The sequence below is a fragment of the Siphateles boraxobius genome, unplaced genomic scaffold (assembly GCF_051911475.1).
Source record: "Siphateles boraxobius isolate OS27281-9 unplaced genomic scaffold, OSU_SipBor_1 66, whole genome shotgun sequence".
NCBI lineage: Eukaryota > Metazoa > Chordata > Actinopteri > Cypriniformes > Leuciscidae > Siphateles > Siphateles boraxobius.
This window is the reverse complement of record NW_027509193.1, coordinates 26,272,151-26,294,914: the sequence shown is the minus strand read 5'-3', so window position 1 is coordinate 26,294,914 and position 22,764 is coordinate 26,272,151. Positions and strand designations below refer to the sequence as shown.

The 22,764-nt window shown below is 41.5% G+C and overlaps 1 protein-coding gene and 1 long non-coding RNA gene across 3 annotated transcripts in view; one reads left to right on the top strand and one right to left on the bottom strand.

Annotated features, from left to right (window-relative positions):
• The window catches only part of sdk1a (sidekick cell adhesion molecule 1a), a 391,713-nt gene that overhangs the window by 106,200 nt on the left and 262,749 nt on the right, over window positions 1-22,764 (top strand). The window lies entirely within an intron of this gene.
• On the bottom strand, window positions 8,360-14,837 carry LOC143722480 (uncharacterized). Its single transcript, XR_013196903.1, has 4 exons — window positions 14,344-14,837; window positions 13,561-13,678; window positions 9,483-9,578; window positions 8,360-8,754 (listed from the first exon to the last, which is right to left on the bottom strand). It is a non-coding gene; the product is annotated as an uncharacterized LOC143722480 (long non-coding RNA).

Below are 22,764 nucleotides of genomic sequence, written 5' to 3'. Positions count from 1 at the left end.
TCCAACACTGAAAAAAACCTCACCTGCCTAAAGCCTTAGTAATCTTAGTAATTGATAAACTATCAAGACCGTTGCGAAAGGTAGTCGGTGAAGGACAGTGATGTGTCAGAACTCACAAGTATTACAGTGACCGCTTTACAAGCAAAGCATGAGGGCTAATATCAGAAATGTTTAAAAACTCTCTTTTTTCGCATCCTTGTCTTGTTTTTTATTTAGCCTGTGCATAACTTCGCTGGCTTTCACTGCAGATCATGTCCTCCGTGTTTACTTCCGTATGACAGTGACCGTTGGCTGTGTGACGTATTTTTATCTTTCTTATGCGCATACTGGTCAGTCCGGGACCATTATTGGCCTCATTTAAAACAACAATGTGAACAGCTATACAAAAACATAGCAATAAATCAGAATTGAGCACTAAGGCTTGCGATGTGAACGTAGGCTAACGTCTCTGTTACGTATGTAACCCTCGTTCCCTGAAGGAGGGAACGGAGATGTAGTCGACGTGTCGACTGATTGGGATCATGCTTAGGGAGCCTGTCATCTTCGAGTATTGTAAAAACGAGCCAATGCACATTGGCGTGCGAGAATTGCCTCACACACTCCGCCCTGCATCGCTGGTATAAATACGCAAGTGGATGCACGCACCAGTTGTTTTTCGCTGAGGAGCCGAGCGGTGCCCGCAATTGTGGTCCAGCAATAGTGGCGACGGGACTACGTCTCTGTTTCCTCCTTCAGGGAATAAGGGTCACATACGTAACCGAGATATTCCCTTTCAGTCGCTCACATTTGACGTGTCTACTAATTGGGATCCCAATTAAAACGCCACTAGTGCTGCCACCTTCCAGTGCCTAGACAAAAGCCTTCTGATCCCCCCGCATTATTTGAGGCGGAGATGGGACAGGGCTTAGGCCAGGGAAGTCACTGTTGTTCCACAAGACCACACATTCAGCCCGTAGGGTGGTAACATGTGGAGAATACACATATGGACTGGGCGGATTACTGGGCAATACAAAATATGGAATGTCACTGGGGTGGCTCCAGTCTATGATGGGGGAGACTCAACCAGACAGTGACGGCAGAGCAGGGTCTGCCGAGGGAAGACACTGGCTCGCCGCAGGAAGCCGTACCGTGGAAGGATACACATATGGGATCGCTGTAGGGATCACAACATATGGTCCCAGCCTAACACAGGTTCCACCGGTGCATATGAGTGAAAGGCCTGGCTTCGGACGCTCCACAAATCCTTTGCTGAAGGGTATGGAGGAACTCGACAGGGTTCGGCTAATAAGGGGAACTCACTGGAGCAAGAATTGCGCACGTATCCAGTCCATAGGAGGGGAATGGCACAGCAAGCCGACACTTCGAACCGGGCATAGAGTGAAACTTGCTTCATGTGAACGGAGTCCACAGGAAGCAGCGGTTCGACACATAGGCTAGTTCTCTAGCAAACGTGATAGGTGTCGCCCAGCCCCCGACTCTATTTAACAACTGTTTAGCGAGGCTCTCTGTGCCAACACCTAGGAGGGAGCAATACTCTCACACAGGAGGAGCTCACCACCTAGGTAGGCACATGCATCTTGTGAAAACTTTTCACCAAAATGAAGGCAACCACATGTAGTGGGCCAACCTCTGCTTGGAAACAGCCTTTCCTTCTGCTGGTGTCCGTAACAGACAAGAGCTGGTCTGAGGTCCACGTGCATTCTGAGCACGTATAACTGCAATGGAGTGGACGGACAGAGAAAAGCCAGGGTTGGGTCTGCCTCCTCCGGGGCAGCGCTTGCAGGCTCACCACCTGGCCCGTAGGAGAGGTAGGAACCCTGGGCACATATCCAGGCCGGGGTCTCAGATTTAATGAGAGATAGCCGGCCTGAATTCCAGGCACGATTCGTTGACCGAAAATGCGTGCAAGTCCCTACCCTCTAGATCAGTGGTTCCCAAACCTGTCTTGGCGACCCACCAACACTGCACGTTTTCTCTGTCTCCCTAATCAAACACACCTGATTCAACTCATCAGCTCATAATCACATGGGTTAATGAGCTGATGAGTAGAATCAGGTGTGTTTGATTAGGGAGACAGAGAAAACGTGCAGTGTTGGTGGGTCGCCAAGACAGGTTTGGGAACCACTGCTCTAGATAGAGACCAAGCAAGCAGGAGAACTGTTTCTCTAAAAACAGGATTTTTTACTCACTGCCTGCAGGGCTCAAGGGAGGTCTCTGCAGTGCAGTAGCATCAGAGATATGTCCCAAGAGGGTAAAGAGGGGACGCAAGGCAGATTCAGTCTCCTTGCTGCCCTCAGGAACCTGAAGATGAAGTCGTGCTTCCCGCAGATTTGTATCCACTGCATCATGATGTGCGTCAATACAGAGGCAGCAACATTTTGAGGTGGAGGAGACAGCCCTCACTCCAACCCATTAGCAAGAAAGAAGTACTGAAGTGATCGAACATCTTCGGGATCTCCACGCGGAGAGAAGACTCATTTCAACGAATAGGTTCCACTTCTAAGGGGGAGCGGAGCGTGCCTCATCTTTTGAGAGTGTGCTCTCACAGAAGTGATGGTCTCTACGGCATAGAAATTCTTGCGGTAGTAACCAGAACCTCCGCGTCCCGTTCTTTTTAGAACCAGACCTGGAACTCTCCAAGGTCTAAACGCGGGTGCCATCATGCCCCATCCCTGAGAATGTACTCAGAGGAAGGAGTCAGGAAGGGCTGTCGAGAGGAGAGTTCTTGTTGGGCCAATAAGGGGAAACTAGCAAGACCTGCTACATCTCCTGACTTCAGCACAGTTTGTGCAAGAAGGCTTACTGGGGAATGACATCTTGAGAAAGATGCAAATGCACCCGTGTGTTGGGACTCGTCACCAGTGCCGGAGCACATAGGGGAATATAACCGCGGCAACACAGTAACAGCTAACTGAAACAGTAAAGCACTCACTTTTTTGCCCTGTAACCACCATCAACAAACACAAACACAGAAATTTTACGCCGTTAAAACAGCAGTTGAGAGCTCAGAAGCTTGCGATCAACGCTGCACTCGCGCTGTAGAAACACCAGCAGTAGGAGAGTCTTCCAGAAGAACATAGACATCGACACCGATCGGCTCCGAAGCGAAAGACAACTGGTGCGTGCATCCACTTCCGTATTTATAACCGCGCTGCGGGGCGGAGCGTGTTATGCAATTCTCCCACGCCAATGTGCATTGGCTCGTTTTTACAATACTCCCAAGATGACAGGCTCCCTAAGCGTGAAGCCTTTCAGTCGACACGTCGACTACGTTGAACGTGAGCGACTGAAAAGGAACTGTACTTTTCAGGTGCAGAAATTGATTTAAGTAATCAAATGTACAATAACACTGCATATAATTGTCACTGTATAAATCAAATAAAAAGTGATCATTATTATTGTTACAAGAGATAATCAGTCAAGAGCAGTGAAGCAGCAGAAAATTTCTTTGTCTTTTGTTATTTGATTAGCTTTAAAAACACAGTGCTGTCACCGTGACACTTAATGCACAGATCCAATATACTGAAACTGTACACGTGTCCTAGTAGTATACTTTTGGCTTTACTGTGCTTAGTTTAATCCCACAATAACCAAAGATTCCTGACGGATATTTTGCAATCAATTTATCTGATCCCTATTGGTTTTATTGTGGTCATAATTACACATTGTTTTCCTTCTCCATTTCTTTTCAGGGGGAATCACACAACTTCTGCTAGTCGTTCAAAAATCAAATGTTAATTAGTGACTAGAATATAAGGTAATAAATGTCATATAGCCAACATTGGCCGATGACCCAAATGGGAGCGATATAATAACTAAATGTACATTTATACAACTGTTTTGATTCTGTTATTTGATTGTCTGGACCACTAATTATGCAAATATTCTACTTTGACCAATAGAAAGCCGTTTGGTTTGAAAGCGATTTTTGTGTGAGCTGTGCTTCATACATAGCAACACTTCACTTCACATCATTTCAATTTTACACCTTTAGTCACAATTTTGCACATCCCTACTAAGAATTGTGTGTTGAGGATTTGTGAAGGATCTGGTGCTTTTCTTATTCTTTGTTCTTATGATAAAATAATCACCCAGCTATGAACCAGTGTTTGGTTAATATGGGAACCAGAATTGGTTCATTTAGTTTCAGACTGGCATTGATATGGAACAACCGTCCCAGTGGTGACTGGATGGAAAAGTGTAGCTCAGGGAATGGTGTGTTTTTGGGTATGAGTGCCATGGGCAGTATGAATTTGGCATCTTCCCTGGGCTCTCATGCATCAGGGACGTGCCAGATGAGGAGTGGCACAGTCTCAGTGATTCATGCCCATTGCTGTGTAGATGCTGTCCCGCAGGAACGAGCCATTTAGACATTTCTATCTCCTCAAGCTGCTAAACAGATGTTGGTGTTGCTGAAGAAAGAGAGTACTGAGTATTGCTCTAGATTACTATCTAGTGGTCAGACTTTTAAAGGCTGTTTGTATGTTGAAAGGTTTCATTGGGTGCATATAAGCTATAGCTATTTTTTATTGAGCACATATATTCTTATTAGAAACATCTGCTGATCTTTTTTAAATGTGAAAACTATAGCCTTGTGGATCAAGAGCTGGACTGATACTGTAGCTAAAAGCTTGTATATTCACACCCAGCAAGAGACAATCCTTGAGTTATCCCAGTGGGATTGTCCCTGTTAATTAAGATGCTGATGTTGTGTCCAGTTAGGTGCATACATTTGAATAGCAAATGAAGGCAACTTTAAATGCAGTTGTATTTACCTTAAGGAATACCCAAATGTACGTCTCTACTTTGTGTGCTAAAGACCTCTAAATATGAAGATGCCCTTCATATTTAAGGGACGCATTAAGGGACGCATTTACAAAAATATAAAGACATTTATATTTTCATGTAGTCATTGTACTAAATTAAATGATTGAAATATTGTCTAGAAAATATTAAAATTTCTTCGTCTAAAGAATCCTAAGCATCCTCTTCAGACCACTGGAAGTCCCTGGACCTCACTTTGAAAACTTCAAACTGCTGTTTTACAACTTTTAAATTGAGTAAACACCGCTGACGCTGATAGAACCATCTTAAACCAGCCTGCAGTGGATCGACCTTGGGCTACATTTTTGTTTCTCTTCTTTCTTTTAAGCTTCTAAAACAACTCACTTTGCCTTCTAAAAGTGTTTAGAGTCATCCAAATATTGGATTTTGAGTAAAAGTGAAACAGCCCAGACATGAGTCCAGTGTCCAGCATTTGTCTCTACACCTCATTTAACCTCTGTGCTGAAATAGAAAACTCCCAGCGAAGCAAACATCGCCAATGTATCTGTTCGTTTGCTCACTCTGGTTTTACCCCTCGAGAAGCTATTGATCTTTCTCTCATTATCACCAGGGTGGCAAAAATAGAAGCACAACTGTAGCTGAGAATCGCTGTTCACTGCTTTAGTTAGATTGAAAGGGCTTATTTTTACTCATTAAGCTCAGCACAGACTGTGGTGATCAATTACGAAATTGTTATGTAACTATACAACTGCCAGTTAAACACACAAAGTGAAGTTACTGTTTCACCTACAAGTTACTTTATTTTTATATCTCCATTTGGCCTGCGATCACACACTCTGACATGCTTCCATGCATGTGGGATTTCTTTTGCATGCTTTGTCAGCCTCATTCTTCACGCCGAGAAACTGAGGATGGCATGTCTGGCTATTGTCCAACCAGACCTTCACTCAAAGATTCAATCTCACCTCCGAGGCCCTTGAAAGAGTTGTGAGAAAGTTGTCAGGAACTGAGCAGAGAATCTGAAATTCCTGTCCTGGCCTTCTCGTCTTGCACAGGTAGTTAAGCAGACAAGGGTGCGCTAATTCCTGCTTGAAGAGGCTGTCGGCGTACGTGCACTGACTGACAGTTGATGGACAACTTTGAAAGAGATCAGACAACTTCTATAGGAAGCTTGATATGCCTCACAGAGGCTGGGTTAATTACACATCTCGAAAAATGGGCTGTTTTCTATAGCGATTATGAGAGCTTCAAACACTGCGTCTTTAAAGGCATGTCATTATCTGTGATTCACAGAGGATTAGGGCTAGACTCGACCTTCCTGTGACGCACAAGCTCCTGCTGGATTACTTTACGACTCCCTGGTGTTGTAATTCTGTTGTCTCTGCTGTAAGTCATTGTAGCGCTTCATGTTTGCGAAATACTTATGGTTTGATTTGCAAATTCTTGTCATTGCAATTCATCACTGGTAGCTCTGTAATGATCTGAATTTTAAAGTGAAAGGTGAATAAACAAGGCTCGATAGATGTCAACTGGCAAATTTAAATCGCAGAGTACAGCCGCTCGTGGATTATATCTTTTTCATTGTTGGATGAAGGAGTTTGTTTTATTCTCAGCTGGAACAAGCAACTTTTGTGCCTGTTGTGCAATTTCTTCTCACTCCGTTCCCTGCTGACTGTGCTGAAAGCCGCTGGCCTGTGCTCTTTGCCCAACAGGAAGTACATCTTCCAGCCAATTAGAAGTGATTAAGGGGCACAAATGATTGGGAGTAACAAATCATGATTCAATGTGTTTTGTGTTTTGATTTAATGTGTTTGTTACCAGGTGCACATTGTGCTTTTTTTCCCACAATTGTTGTTCCTTTGCTTCTCTCAGTATTTCACTAGTAGCCTATATTTCAAAATGTAATTATTCCTGTATATTCAGCATGATTACTCCAGACTTCATTGTCACATGATCCTTCAGAAATAATTTCTAATATGACGATTTTGTGCTCAAGTAAAATGTCTTATTACCAATGTAGGAAACTATGGAATCTTTTTTTCCGGCACTGAATAAAAAATAAAAGATTTGATTGTGACTTTTATTTTCTTTGAATTGTGAGATATAAACTCGAGTTGTAAAGTCAGACCCTGGGAGATATAAACTCGCAATTTGAATTACTGTATAAAGTCAGAATTGTGAGATATAAACTCGCAAATGCGAGAAAATTGTGAGCTGACTTTTTTTTTCTCAGAATTAGACTTTATAACTCACAATTTGTACTTTAGTCTTGCAATTGTGACTTTATTTCTCTACAATTGCACTGTGACGGCAAAATAGCACTTGACCTATGACAACATTAATGCTGATCTGTTTTTGTCGATTGTTTTCTTTTTATTATCCCAACACCAGTGTGTGCAAATTGTTTAAGACTGAGATCTGTTGACACAATCATCTTGTAATTTCATTCTTGGTGTTCCACTTATTGCAGTTTCACAATTCTGGCTAAGAACATGATGTTATCAACCATCTCACTTACTGCCGCAGCTCAATTGAGTCGGAGAAGCTGATATCATCAGCAAACGCTGGGCACTGCTCTTACATTTCACTGGCAGCTAAATTGTGGGTCACTCTTTTGCAAGCCCGCCCTTTTTTTAAACATTGAACAGTGTTGAAATGTCTCTGAAATTATTATTAGATTGAAATGAAAGGGGAAGGCTTGTCTTGTGTCTGTTTAGTGGTTACTGGATAGGCTGCTCATAATTGAGGACATTTGCGGAATTGAAAGGGATGTCTTTGAACTGCCTGTGTAGTCTGAAGAACAGAAAAATGAAATCTTTGAGAAAATGAGCATAACAAACTTAATGTAAGAAGGAAAAACCAAAAACACACACACACACACACACACACACACACACACACACACCAAAACACTCAGCTGATGAATCCAACATGTGCCACCACAGTGTTCAGCCTCCACTGCAGATTGCATCAATATACACATTCTTGCGATTCTAGTTTATTTGTCTAACCATGTGGTCTTGAGTGAGATTGAAATATGAAATATGAAATTATTTAGTTACAGATCTTTTTCACAGCAAACATTCCTTTGTAATATATTACAAAACAGTCAATGGCAGTTTAGATTTTCTTCAGTGAAGTACTATATCTCTTACACTGAAAACCCTAATAAGTTGATTGAACTCAAGTGATTTGAGTAAACTCGTTCCCTCAATTTAATTGAGTAATGGGGTTTCCCAAAACGTGCATATTTAAGTTTACTTAACTTGGTGCTTATGTAGACTTGACTTAAATTGTTTAGTTCACCAAACTTGATGATTATTTAATGTACTTAAACAATAAAGTTAATTTAACTTAGTTTTAATTTCAAGTGTACTTGTATATTTAAGTAAACTCAACGAGAAAATTTGACTGAAATTAGAATTTAATTCTAAATTTAAAAGTTATTATTTTTGACAGTAAGCTTTGTGCACACTGCACTTAAATAAAACAACGAACAACATATTGATCCTTTGAGACTTTATTGACCAAAATGTGAAATGGAAATGATGTACATTACTCTAAAGGTGGCAACAAAGTCCAACATTAAGTAGTGCACTACATCAATTGTACAACTTTGATCACTTAAACATTACACTTAAGTCTCACATTTGTGTTAATGTACTGAACATGTAAACGTAAAGTATACATTCTTTTAAAATTTTAAAATTTGGATGAAATCAAACGTGGATGGATAAAATCAAACGTGTTGTCAAGTGATTTTGGGTAATTCAGTTCTAGAGCATAGATCAGACCGAAGAAGAGACACATAGCCTGTGGGAGGTCCTGCATTTTTTCCATCACCCCTTGACCTTCAAGTATTATTCCAATCGTAGAAGTTAAATGCAAGGAATTGGGGGGCTGGAGTTCAGTGTCCTCAAATAAGATGCTCACTGGCACATCAAGGTTGGAGTTGGATTGATCAGACACCTAGTGAAAAAACAGGCATAAATAGAGTATTGCGATCAGGAATCAAATGTTTATCAATGCATGTTTATCAGAACGTGCACTAGATTTATTAAAAATACAAAGCACTAACCCTAATCCCAAATTATATGGACAAGTATGCATTTGACTTTATGAAAATGTACATGTTTCTGGCAAAGACAATACTTTTTTTTTTTAAGTATGCAGTATAAATGACAATTTATTGATTTGAAGCCACATTTGTATTTTAAAGGAATAGTTCACCCAAACATGAAAATGCACTTACTCTCAGGCCATTCAATATATAGAAGAGTTTTTTTTATTATTTAATCTGTAAAGATTTGGAGAACTGTAGCATCACATCACTTGCTCACAAATTGATCCTCTGTAGCGAACGGGTGTTGTAAGTAAGAGTCCTAAGAGTGAACGTGTGGATTAATTGTGGATTATTGTGATGTTTTTATCAGTTGTTTGAATGAGTTTGAGCACCTGTTTGCTAAAGAGGATCAATTTGTGAGTGAGTGATGTAATGCTAAAGTTCTCCAAATCTTTTCAGATGAAGAAACAAACTCATCTTCATCTTGAATAGTCTGAAGGTGAGAACATTTCCTGCAAATTTCCATTTTTGAGTAAACTATTGCTTTAAAATCAACATGATTTTCAAATGCTTAGACTAATGGGAGCACAGGTGGTTCTTTTAATGTAAACAGGTTAAGAACAGATGAACTTACTTTTCTACATGACTTGAAGAAAGAGGAGTCATCATCTCCAAGCATGATAGGTAGTCCTCGAATCACAAGGGTTCGGACCTCCGTTGGCTGGGCAGACTTTAGAGGAAAACACGAAATTCCATTAGTGCCAGAACCAGAGGTGGAAAGTAACGAATTACATTTACTCGCGTTACGTAATTGAGTAGTTTTTTTGTGTACTTCTACTTTTTAAAGTAGTTTTTAAAATCTGTACTTTTACTTTTACTTAAGTACGTTTTCTTTGAAGTATTGTACTTCGCTACATTTGAAATCATATCCGTTACTGAGTAAAAAATAATAATACAAGGGGGGGGATCACACACTCCGGAAACTACTGAATTGATTTGAAGGGCGGGAGAACAAACGCGCAAAAAAGGTGACGCAGACCCAGCTGAAGCTGAAAGCTAAGCGCCAAGCGAATTATGGCCAGTATGAAAAGTAGAAAAAAAGCGTGGTTGTCCTCGAGGATAGATATCCAATTTGCAAAAAATGTGGACGCAAAGTGGCTGCAAAAAGAGGATATAGGACACCATCCCTCCTGCAGATAAAGGTATGTCCCGATTTACGTGATGCAAAGGGAATCCCGGAATCCAGTCATGAAAATGGAATTCACTTAATGCAGATGTCACGTAAAACATACAAAATAATGGATGGATGAATACATGGAAAGTAGAACTGTGCAATAAACCCAATCGCGACATGGTCTGTGGATAATTAAGCTAAGCACAAAAATACTGCAAGTAAATATATAAGTTAACCCTATTTGTTCTGCTGAGCTGCGTTTGTCTACTACATACTGAAGTACTCGTGACGTTCATGGTGTTTTCAGCGTCTCACAAACAATTTGAGGATATGAATACATGAACATTTCCAGAGCTGCTCTGAGAGAACGCCTAATGAGCATTTTCATAATTTTATTTGAGAAAATCCATTGTCAAATACACTATTATAGGTCTTCACAAACCGTCAAAATAAAAGTTCGGTTTTACTAGGAGAAATTATGACAGAAATATATTACTATTGTAGGCATACAGTAGAACGTAGCCTACTTCTCAAAATAATAATAATAATAACAATAATAATACATTTTATTTGAACATTATTTATAGGAATATTTTTTTTTGTCCATGGTTTAATTTAGTAAATCTTTTTTTTGCAGCGCTTCCCCAAAAAATAAAAGGACACAAGTTTAAATTTACATTTGATTAGCCTACCACCGTTTTTGATAATATATTTGGATTAAATCATAAAAAGTAGGGGTGTAACAAAACTGACGGTTCGGTTTTCCCACGGTTTTGATGTCTCGGTTCGGTTCGGTTTAGAAAGCTAAAAAAAAAAATTAAACAGTGGTTTAATGAAAAAATTGTGTCTTTGTCAGTTTTTGCATTAACTTTACTCTAATTTGTTATTGAAATATAATAATTTACACAGTTGCTGTCATTTTCATTAAAGATATTTTAAACGTACTTTAAATAATCAAGATATAATTAACAGGTTAAGTAGAATATAATATATAGGATAATATTGTGCATTTATTTAGTGCAAGAGTTCATTTCTCTAGGAACCAACAAGTTGTGGACACTTAATCACTAGCCTGCTGAGGTAAATATAATGCTAGTGACAAGCTATGCAGTTTTATTGACGTCTTTGCGCTGATGAAACACTGATTGAGCGATTACACGAGTTATGATGCCTTTCAGTAAGTATACTGTATTTTTCAACATATCTTCAGGTGTCCATTCATGTTTATTCTGTAACTGAGGAAGAGATGATCGCGTTTACTCGCGTTTACTCGCGTTTACTCCGCGCTACCGCTACTGTTACAATCCGTGGTGACAGATAGTTTTAAACTGTGGGTACAGATTGTCAATTTACATCCATGTGGACAGATTGGTAAACTGTGCCTAGTTTTGTAAAACTGTGCACACGGTAGTTTATTTTTGTTCTGTAATGAAGCTTGGCTGTCCATCTAGTGAAAAATGTTGGTACTGCGGCCAAATAAAATCTTACTGAAAGCTCATTTTTTGAGATATCAACCTAAAATTTGGAACACAACTTCTTCAGATTTTTGGCTTACATTTTCTGGCAGTTTTAGAGTAAAATATATTTTGTAATATATATATTTTATATAAAATATAAATAATGATATTTTTACATTGTTCATTTTCATAAACTCAAACTTGTATAACTTTTTTTCTGTTTCACTTTCATAACTTCATAATACTTCATTTCAACATTAATCTGGCAAATGTCTTCTTTAAAACAAGACCAACCATAGGTCTATATTCGAAAGCATTCTTGAATTACAACCATTTAAGTTTGAATAGTGATTTTCATGTCCATGCGATAAAAGGGGGAGTGACAGTTAAAGGGTTAAACAATATTAAACTATAATATCTATATCTATAATATCTAAAATTTAATTTATATATAAAAACTCTCCTACAGTCCAGTCACCATCAGTCGCGACAGTCGCGACTCGCACGTATTTTCATTTAAACGTCACTCACTGACGTTTTCCTAACCAGAAAAAAAACCGATTGCCCTGCTCTGCCTCTGATTGGCTAGTACTTATTGCCATCTGGGTCAGAGCCAATTAGAAGCAGGATGTGGGTGGGGAAAAAACTCTGTGTATAGGGAAAGGGGAGAGACAGAGGGAACAGGCAAGACAAACTCCTACGTTTAAATAACATATAGAAAATATCTGCTTGACAACGAGCTGAGAACAAGCCCAAATAAGCAACTACACTTTAGAAACAAGCCCAAAAAAAAACGCGACCCGCGACTACCAATATTTGTAAGCGACTTTACAGAAAAACAAGCCCAAAGTCGCTTATAATAAGCGGACTTGGCAACACTGATTCCAGGTCCAATCAATTAGCCGGGCTGGGCGGGGCCGGGGTAGCTTGCAGGGCGGGGCGTGTTCGGTACGCCATGAGAGTATCGCCATTCGAATCGTGGGTTCTGTATCGCGGTTCTTCGGTTTGGTTCGAATATCGTTACACCCCTAATAAAAAGAAACATTAATTTTCTGAATAAAATACATTTCATAGGACAATATTATTCTTAAACATTTTAATAAATTATTAATGTTAAAAATAAGTTGTTAATCTAATTCATTATTAATTATCAAATTTAATTGATTAGACATGTTTTATTGAAATTTTAATAAACAAACAAATTATTTCAAGTTTGTTATAATAAAAGCATTTGTTCAACCAAAAAAAAAATCCTGTTTTCATTAATTTAACTGTCATTTTAACTGATGATAATAATAATAATACCCATAATTTAATAATACAGTTTATTTATTTAACAATTGATTAATACTGTAAACCGTGATATTTTCTGAGACGTTACCATACTGTGAAAATCTTATACCATTACAACCCTACACGGGAGGGTCCCCCACCCCACCCCCGCTGTTAAAAAAGTAACTCAGTAACTTTTACTCTGAGTCAATTTTAAATGAGCTACTTTTTACTTTTACTTGAGTAGATTTTTAGACCGGTACTTTTACTTGTACTTAAGTAAAATTTCATTGAAGTAGTAGTACTTTTACTTGAGTAGAATATTTTATTACTCTTTCCACCTCTGGCCAGAACAAATAACAACTAAACAATATATTTGAAGCACTTTTATGAGATTAGGCTATAAGATTAAATGTGACCAAATTAAATGCTTTTAAAGGGATAGTTCCCCCAAAATGAAATTTCTGTCATCATTTAGTCACCCTCAAGTTATTCCATACCTGTATAAATTTCTTTGCTCAGCTGAATAAAAAGGAAGAATACATTTTGAAGAATGTTTGTAACCAAGCAGTTTTGGGCCACTGTTGACTTCTACATGCTAAAAAGAAATACTAAGAACATCAATTGTACCCAAAATTGTTCAATTACAAACATTGTTCAAAATATCTTCCTTTGTGCTCAGCGTTAACAAAGAAATGTATACAGGTTTGGAACAACTTGAGGGTGAGTAAAAGTTATTCTTTAAGTTATCTTAAATAAGACAAAATTACTAACCTTTATTTGATTCAAAAAGTTAGCCAAGTACTGACCAGGAGTCCCTCTTTTGGCTTTAAAAAGGTCCATGAACCATGGACTATATCTATCAAGGTTCTCGTAGAATTGCTGCTTTAGGTTTTTGCCAGTAATTCTGTTGAACTCCAAGCAGATCTGGGGGAGACAAGGGCAGGTCACATACCATTAGCATGCACATAGACATGCTTTAAATTATTAGGAAATAATAAGTCGATTTCTCAATGAATCAGAAATGTATCATGAAAATATTGTCAATTACTGGTGAAACTGACAAAGTTTGCCCGGGAAAAATAACCCACATGGTCTAAGCAGTAGCTGCCATGTTCTTTCTTGCACAGAAAAAAAGATAATCAAATATGTATGTATCTCACAGGTAAAATAAGAAATAAGCTGTTGACATTTCAATAATCATACCATCACAAAATCATGAGGAAAATATTGTTAATGTCGAGGTTGTCAAGAAATAAAACCATCACTAACGTTAGCTGCCATGTTCTTTTGGTGAGAAATACACGATTACACAATGATTAAGTTTATATTTTACTAATTACCATTACTAAGAAAATAAAGAATCGTTTGATATCGCAGTTATCATATCATCACAAAACCATCAATAAAATAACGTTAATTAACTTAGTGGCTAACATTATGTTGGAAAAGTTTGATCAGGAAATATTGTAATTAACGTTATGGCTGCGGTCTCTTTTATTACAGAACCGTGCAAGGATTTAAATAGCTAAACATATTTCAGTTTTTAAAAGTCACACAAAATAACTTTATATCTTAAATATTGTACTTACCGAGAATGGTACACAAAGAAAAACTCCCGTCTTGAACTTAGCACTGGTGGTGTCAGCAACAGACGATGCGAAAATCAGCAATTTTGTAATCAACCAATCAGTGCATAAGTTCTCTTGTTGCCAGGCGGAACTGCTTGCGTGGCCAATCGCATCAAAGGAAGACCAGAGAGACATTTTAATTAAACCGATTTGAAATGAATTTGATTTAACATTAAACATAATGTGTCGTCGCTGTATTTCTGTTATTTTTATATTTTTAAATGAGACTTGGGAGGTGGCTGTGAGGAACTCTTTCATGCATTTAGGGATGTGGCATATATGTGCACCTGTTTTACAAATGTATGAGCTTGTATTAAAAGGCTACTGAGTGAAAACTGTGCAACCCCCAGTATTACAAAAACACTTGTATATGGGTATTAAAGTTTATTTATCAAGTTTAAAGTATCAGGTTTTTAATAAATAAATAAAAATCAGTTTATTTACATTACGATCAATAATTGTAATATAATGAAAGCCATTTGTTTTCTGGTAAAATAAGAATGACACATTGCACTTGAAGAAAGCATGTATGAATGTATTATCATTTTAGTCAAGAAAACAACATTTGTGAAAATGACCTTTTGTAAGGATTAATCATGATTTTGAGCTCACAGCACTTGAAATCTTAAGTTTATGTATTTTGAAGGTAAATTAGTTATTTGAACTTATATTTTTGAGTGACAGGGCCAAAATGCAAAATTTAAAGTAATGTTTAGTCAAGTACACTTGATTGTTTAAGTAAAGAAAACATTAGGGTTTACAGTGTATGACGTTTTGAGTGGTGGGTGAACAAACTCTTATGTACTGGTCCCTCTCAGCTGGAGGCATTAAGTCCTTTCTTCACAGAACATCTTTGAAACAGGCACTTTTGTCTGATTACCAGGACCAGAATCTCTCATCCACAAAGATTTCTTCTAAGTCTTTCTCCAGAAGCATCTCGCATTGCTGTTTTCAAAGCAGATGCGATTTAGTTGAGGTTATTGGCTGTGAACGTATACGTTAACATAAAAATGAAGAAATTAGCTCCCTGTGTTCACTTTTAATAGCCCTTTACACTATAAAAGTAGTTTAAAGCTGCACATTGAACAAATATCAAAAACATGTAGAGAGTGGAACTGTTTTATCTTTTTATGAGTTAACTCAGATTTAGCACTTTAAACTGAACCCAGAGAAAATCCCTCCAAATCTCAGCACCATATTGTCTATTGGTTTTAACTCTATATACACAACATTGTTTTTATAGTATATGAATACATCAGAAGTATATTAGAAAAATGTATTTATACTACCGTTCTAAAGTTTGAGGTTAAGACTTTTTTTTAATGATGTTGAAAGAAATCGCTCATGCTCACCAAGGCAGCATTTCTTTAATCTTGAATACAGTACAGTTAAAACTGTAATATTATAAAATAATATTATAATTTTAAATTATCTATTTGAATTAGAGCTGCACGATTAATCGTTAAAAGGCTGCAATCTCATATTCAAACACCCATGTAATCTTATTGACGATCTACCACAGCGATTCTACTGTATATAATTTGCAGGCATCAGGGAGCCACTATCAATATGCGGGGAATTGAAATCGCCTTTGAATTCGCTCTCACTTTTCTCTTTCACATTTGAATTCGCAATATTTTTTATTCATCGTTGTGCTGAATTCAGAGTCTTTCTTTTTTGTATCAAATTAAGTGACACTTATTCTGACTATTTCATATTCAAGCAGTCTTGTAAAGTTTCTACTTACAAATTAGGAAATTGTTATTATGGTATGATGTGTGTTCATGTGATTTTAGTCTAAATAAAATGCTTGCTGTGCTCTCATTTTTATTTTCTCAATAAAATCAGTAAGCATTTAGCACTAATGCAACAAAACTAAGAGTATATAATAATTGGTGTGTAATCAATCTTACCAAAATATTTTATCATTCTCATGCTGCCATAGAGAATGATGGGATATCACACAGCCCTGTCTTTTCATGAACCATTTTCCGCCAGACTTATTTTTCAACATTACACAAAATTTGCACAAAAAAGTTGATTGCTTTCATAAAAGATAGTAATGTTCAAACCCTAATATCAGATACATTTCAGGCTGCAAACCTGTAGAATGATGAATCTACAGTTGGACACTTTTCGTCAAACAGACAGGAGAACAAATGTTGCTCTGTGAGTTGACGACATGCCTTAGTAGGCAAACGACAGATGGAGGAGCTTCTCGTTCGATGAAACTTTAAGACATGGGGCTCCCTGAAGATCCCCTCAATCCATCTGTTGTACACGGTTGGGCGTGTAGTTATGACACTGTCTCTTAATCGAACTAGCACTGCGTCTCTGACCCTGTCCCTGAGGCCACCTGATAAGAAGACGCCCCTCCACCTGCTGCGCGTCAATCACACACAGAATCTCAGCACACTCAAGGAAAGCAATCTCTCACTGATGTCCCCTCAGATTTCCTTTCCAATAACCCACACATCTCCAATAATATCAAATCAACTGCCAAATTTATCACTGCACTGTAAATACTGTAATTCTGTAACAGTTTTATAATAGAGATGCTAAGAACTGTTTTAGAACAGCCTAAAATATCCTAAGCTGACATTTAGACCATCTTGGACAATCAATAAGCGTCCCGGGTTACGTATGTAACCCTAGTTCCCCGAAGGGACGGACGCTGCGTGAAATCGCAGTGGGAAAGCCCTCAGCGTGACGCGTCTGAAGCATGAATGAAATCAGTCAATGGAGAGAATGAGCGTACGGCGAGTGACGTCATCGACCAGGAAGCTATAAATATCCCCTGAGTACACAATACGCCAGCTTAAAAGTTACTGAAGCAGCGACCCAAGGGGATGCCGAGAGTATGGCAGGACACGCAGCGTCCGTCCCTTCGGGGAACTAGGGTTACATACGTAACTCGGGACGTTCCCCTTCAGGGACTACCGCTGCGTGAAATCGCAGTGGGAACGCAATACCCACATCCCCATACGACCAAATCCCCGTCGTGTGTCATTAGGAGACACAAACCGACGAGAGAACCTGAGCCCGGGAGTGGAGCTAAGATCGAGGGAATAAAATCTAACGAAAGTGTGCGGTGAGGACCAGCCTGCCGCATCACAAATGTCCTGAAGAGAAGCTCCTGAAAGAAGAGCTGTAGAAGCAGCCATACTCCGGGTGGAATGAGCCCTTACAGCCAAAGGTGCAGGCTGATGGGCCGAACCATAAGCAAGTGGGATGGCCTCGACCACCCACTTGCTCATCCTTTTTCTAGATGCAGGACACCCTTTCTTAGGTGACCCAAACAGACGAACAGTTGTTCCGATCTCCTCCACAGGGCAGCTCTGTGGACGTAAGCATCAAAACCCAAACTGGGCACAGCAAATTAATTTTCCCTGGTCTGACGTCAGAAAAGGCGGAGGACAGAAAACCTGCAGAACTATAGGTCTAACTGAAACAGTTGGAACCTTAGGAACATAACCTGGTCTCGGAAAGAGAAAGGCCTTAACCAACCAGGAGCAAATTCCAGGCACGAGGGAGCCACCGAAAGTGCTTGAATATCTCCAATTCTTTTTAGAGATGAGATAGCGAGAAGAAGGATAGTCTTTAGAGTAAGAAACTTTTCCGAAACTTCCTCGATGGGCTCGAAAGGAGCAAGGGAGAGACCTTCTAAGATGATGGCCAGATCCCAAGCTGGTACCCTCGTGCGAACTGCAGGCCTCAGCCTCAAGGTGACACGAAGGAAGCGAGACATAAGTGGGTGTTTCCCGAGGGAACCTCCACTTGAAGGGGTGTGGTAAGCAGCTAAGGCCGCCACATACACCTTCAGTGTGGAGTGGGATAACCCTGTGGAGAGACGGTCCTGCAGGAAATCCAGGACTGTACCAACCGGGCAGTTAACTGGGTCCTACTGGCGCTCTCCACACCAAGAGGTGAAAAGTTTCCACCTCGCGGCATATAACTTCCTCGTGGAGGGAGCTCTGGATCGGAGGATGGTCTCAACGACCTCAGCCGAGAGACCAGAATCTATGAGCTGGGCCCCCTCAGAGGCCAAGCCCACAGCCTCCATAGCTCTAGACGGGGGTGAAGGATCGACCCACTCGCCTGAGAGAGCAGATCTCTCCTGATCGGTATCTCTAGGGGAGAGCCGTTGAGGAGAGACACTAGGTCCGCAAACCATACCCGGGCCGACCAGAACGGGGCTATTAGCAGGAGACTGAGCCCGTCCCGGCGAACCCTCTCCAGAACTCCTGGGAGCAGAGCGATCGGGGGAAAAGCGTACAAGCGTGACCTCGGCCATGGATGTACCATCGCATCCAACCCCAGCGGGGCTGGATGGCTGAGAGAGAACCACAAAGGGCAGTGTGATGTTTCTCGAGAAGCAAATAGGTCTACCTCGGCAAGACCGAAATGTTTCCATAGGAGTTCCACCACCTCGGGGTGAAGACTCCATTCCCCGGGCCTCGACCCCTGTCTTGACAGGATGTCTGCCCCCTGATTTAAATACCCCGGGAGATAAAAGCTCTCAGAGAAAGAATTTTCCCCTGGGACCATAGAAGGATCTGACGTGACAGTTTGTAAAGCGGGCGAGAACGCAAACCCCCCTGATGGTTGATATAAGAAACCACCGATGTGTTATCTGTCTGGACAAGAACATGGTGGCCCCTTAGGTCTGGGAGGAAGTGTTTCAGAGCCTGAAACACCGCCAACATCTCTAGGCAGTTTAAGTGCCACAGACGATGATGGTCCTCCCACAGACCCTGAGCCGGGCGACCATCCATGATCGCCCCCCAACCCGTGAGAGAGGCATCTGTCATTAGCATAACGCGACGACAAGGAGCTCCTAACACAGGGCCTTGGGACAGAAACCAAGGATCTTTCCACATGATCAGGGCGTGATGACACCTTCGCAAACTCACGATCATGCGAAGCGGATTTCCCCTCGGGGAGAATCCCTTGGTCCTGAGCCACCACTGTAACAGTCTCATGTGCAAGAGGCCAAGAGGTATCACGTTGGACGCAGCTGCCATGAGACCTAACAGTCTCTGGAACTGTTTTACAGTGGATGACTGGCCTAGCTTGACCTGATCTACTGCAGCGAGAATCAAAGCAATACGAGCAGGTGACAATCGTGCCTGCATCGTCGTTGAATCCCACACTACACCTAGAAAAGTGGTTCTCTGTAATGGAGAAAGAACACTCTTTTTGGCGTTGAGCCTCAGCCCCAGTCACTTGATATGAGCAAGAACGACATCTCGGTGCCGATCCGTCTGTTGTTCCGATTGAGCTAGAATCAAGCAATCGTCTATATAGTACAGAAAGCGGATGCCCTGTAACCTCAGCGGGGCTATAGCAGCATCCGTACACTTCGTGAATGTTCGGGGTAACAGTGCTAGGCCGAACGAAAGAACCCGATATTGGTACGCTTCGCCCCCGAAAGCGAACCTCAGGAACTTCCTGTCTTGAGGGAGGATAGATACATGGAAGTAAACGTCCTTTAGATCTATCATGACAAACCAGTCCTCGGATCTGATTTGAACATCCCCAGTGACAGACACAGCGCCCTGTAACGTACTGGCAGGGAACAGCTGGTCTGGGCACTCCACAACCCTCCTCGGAGGGGGCGAGCGTCCCTCGGGAAATCGCTCGCCGAGTCTCTCTACGCCCTGTGAAGGCAGGGTTAGTAGAGCAGACCCCTGAGGGCATCGGAAAAGACAGGGCACCGTGTTCTTGTGCAGTGAACTCAGGTCTTTCACGATAGGGACCACCCTCAGAGTCCTGACGTTCAGCACGTCAGGATTTTTTTTTTTTTCGATGAAGTAGTATCCTAACTCCCTGCTGGGTGGGGGACCCATTCCGCCAGGAACTCTACTAAGGGAACCAGCCTCTCGAGGCTGGCCTCCGGATGAACATCCCGAGTGACAGACACAGCGCCCTGTAACATACTGGCAGGAAACAGCTGGTCTGAGCACTCCACAACCCTCCTTGGAGGGGGCGAGCGTCCCTCGGGAAATCGCTCGCCGAGTCTCTCTACGCCCTGTATAGGCAGGGGTAGTAGAACAGACCCCTGAGGGCATCGAGAAAGACAGGGCACCGTGTTTTTGTGCGGTGAACTCAAGTTTTTCCCGATGGGGACCACCCTCAGAGTCCTGACGTTCAGCCCGTCAGGACTTTTTCGACGCGGCCTTTCTGGCGACAATGACTGTCCTCAGATCAGTCCTGCCCCGAGAAGGCCGCGCCGGAGAGCGCCCCGCCTCGTCCCTCCAGTTTCTCTGCAGGGGGGCACGAGACGTGACACTCCGCTTCTGCTGTGCTCTTTTGGAAGACGAAGTCGACGAAAGACTTTGCTCTGGTTGAACATTCTGCGTGACAGACACAGTGCCCTGTAACGGCGCACCGGCAGGGAACGACTGGTCTGAACACACTAGAACCCTCCTTAGAGGCGGCGAGCGACCTCGGGAAAGCACTCGCCAGACCCTTCTACGCCCTGTTTCGGCAGGGTTAGTAGGACGGGCCCCTGAGGGCGCCGGGAGAGACAGGGCACCCTTAAGGGAGGTGAACGCAAGTCTCTCTCGGCGGGACCCCCCCTCAGATTTCCTTTGAGCAGGTCGGCCTGAAAAGCCTGCATAAAAGTCATCGTATGCAAACATGCAGCCGCCTGCCCAGCCACCGAGTAAGCCTTCCCCACCAGCACAGAGGTATATATATTTATTTATTTATTTATTTTTTGGTGGAAGAGCCGGTGCTTTAAGTGAAGACGATGAAGCAGGAAAGAGATAGCTCGCGAGCGTCTCCTCCGCCTACAGTATCGTCACATAACCAGCAGATTTAGCACCAACAATGTTACCATAAGCATTGGACTGATTTGTGTAAATTCTGCTTGAAACCGGTCTAACCCAGGTCTTTGAAACCTCAGCATGAAGATCTGGGAAGAACGGTAAGCACCGGCTAGAAGGTTGAAATCGTGCAGACAGAAATCTATCATCTAGATTGCTTTTAATTCTAGAAACCTGTCTATCAGCTGGCCACTCGATACTGTTTTTTTTTTTTTTTAGCTTTTCAACAGCCCGAGATAATACATCCATCAAACCTTCTTCATTTGCAGTATAATGTGATAAACTAGTTTTCTCTGATGCAAAACTTTCGACATCCAGCTCCTCAGAACTGGAAAATCTCAATTCAACATCATCATGTGCCTCCACCCGGGCAGAAGTAGCCGCCGCAGCGCGTGCTTCCAGAGCCGGGTGAGAGGCACTAGATCTCGTCGGAGATAGCTGAGATAGGGCGGAGCCCGTCTCAACGTCGCCAGCGAGATCAATCTGTGAGCCCCAAGACAAGCGCCGCCGCTCTGCCTCAACAGAAGCGGGACCCGAGCCTCGGTGAGCTCGCAGCAAATCACTCTCCTCGAAGAGCGATCGCCGCGAGCGCAGAGTTCTCAAGGGAAAACGCTCGCAATGCTGACAATCGACTCCCTCGAGAGCCGACTGGGCATTGCTGCACTCCCAAACAAGCCACACTTAGCTGGTGTGAATCCCCACCCGTGATGTACCGAGTACAGGGGGGAACACACTTCTTATACTGCTCGCTCATATTGGTTTTTTTATATAAAATATATATAGTGAAAACTCCTGACAAAACAGACAAACACAATCGACAGATTCAGACACACACAGAGCTGCTGAAGTAACTAAAAGCTGGCGTATTGTGTACTCAGGGGATATTTATAGCTTCCTGGTCGATGACGTCACTCGCCGTACGCTCATTCTCTCCATTGACTGATTTCATTCATGCTTCAGACGCGTCACGCTGAGGGCGTTCCCACTGCGATTTCACACAGCGGTAGTCCCTGAAGGGGAACTAGCTTTTTGGTGGCCAAGCTGGGTGTTTGGAACAAAATGGCTGTTCAACCAAATAATGCTAATAGCTAATATCCAACATGGACAAACTAGAAACCAGGGTTTTGAGTTACAGGTGTGAATTTTAGTAATGTTTACAGTATTTTGGTTTTAGTGCACATTAGGGGTGGCACGGTTCACAAAACCCACGGTTTGGTTCGTATCACGGTTTTAGGGTCACGGTTTTCGGTTCTGTACGGTTCTTGTTGTTATTTTTTATTTTAATCTTTAACACTCCAGAAATGTACTTCAGCATATGATATAGGCAATAGCTTAATTATCCACAATTCAGGATACAGTATTAACAAAAAAAATGTATATCATGTAATCATGCACAAACTGAATTTGACTTGACTTTAAGCACATTATTGAGACCATCTCTGAGGAAAGCTAGGTGACATTTTGATACAGCAAGAGAGAAGACATTGATGAAATGCTTTTGTATATTTGGCAAAAAAGGAGAATGTGTATTGCTATCTCTACAGGGACTTAT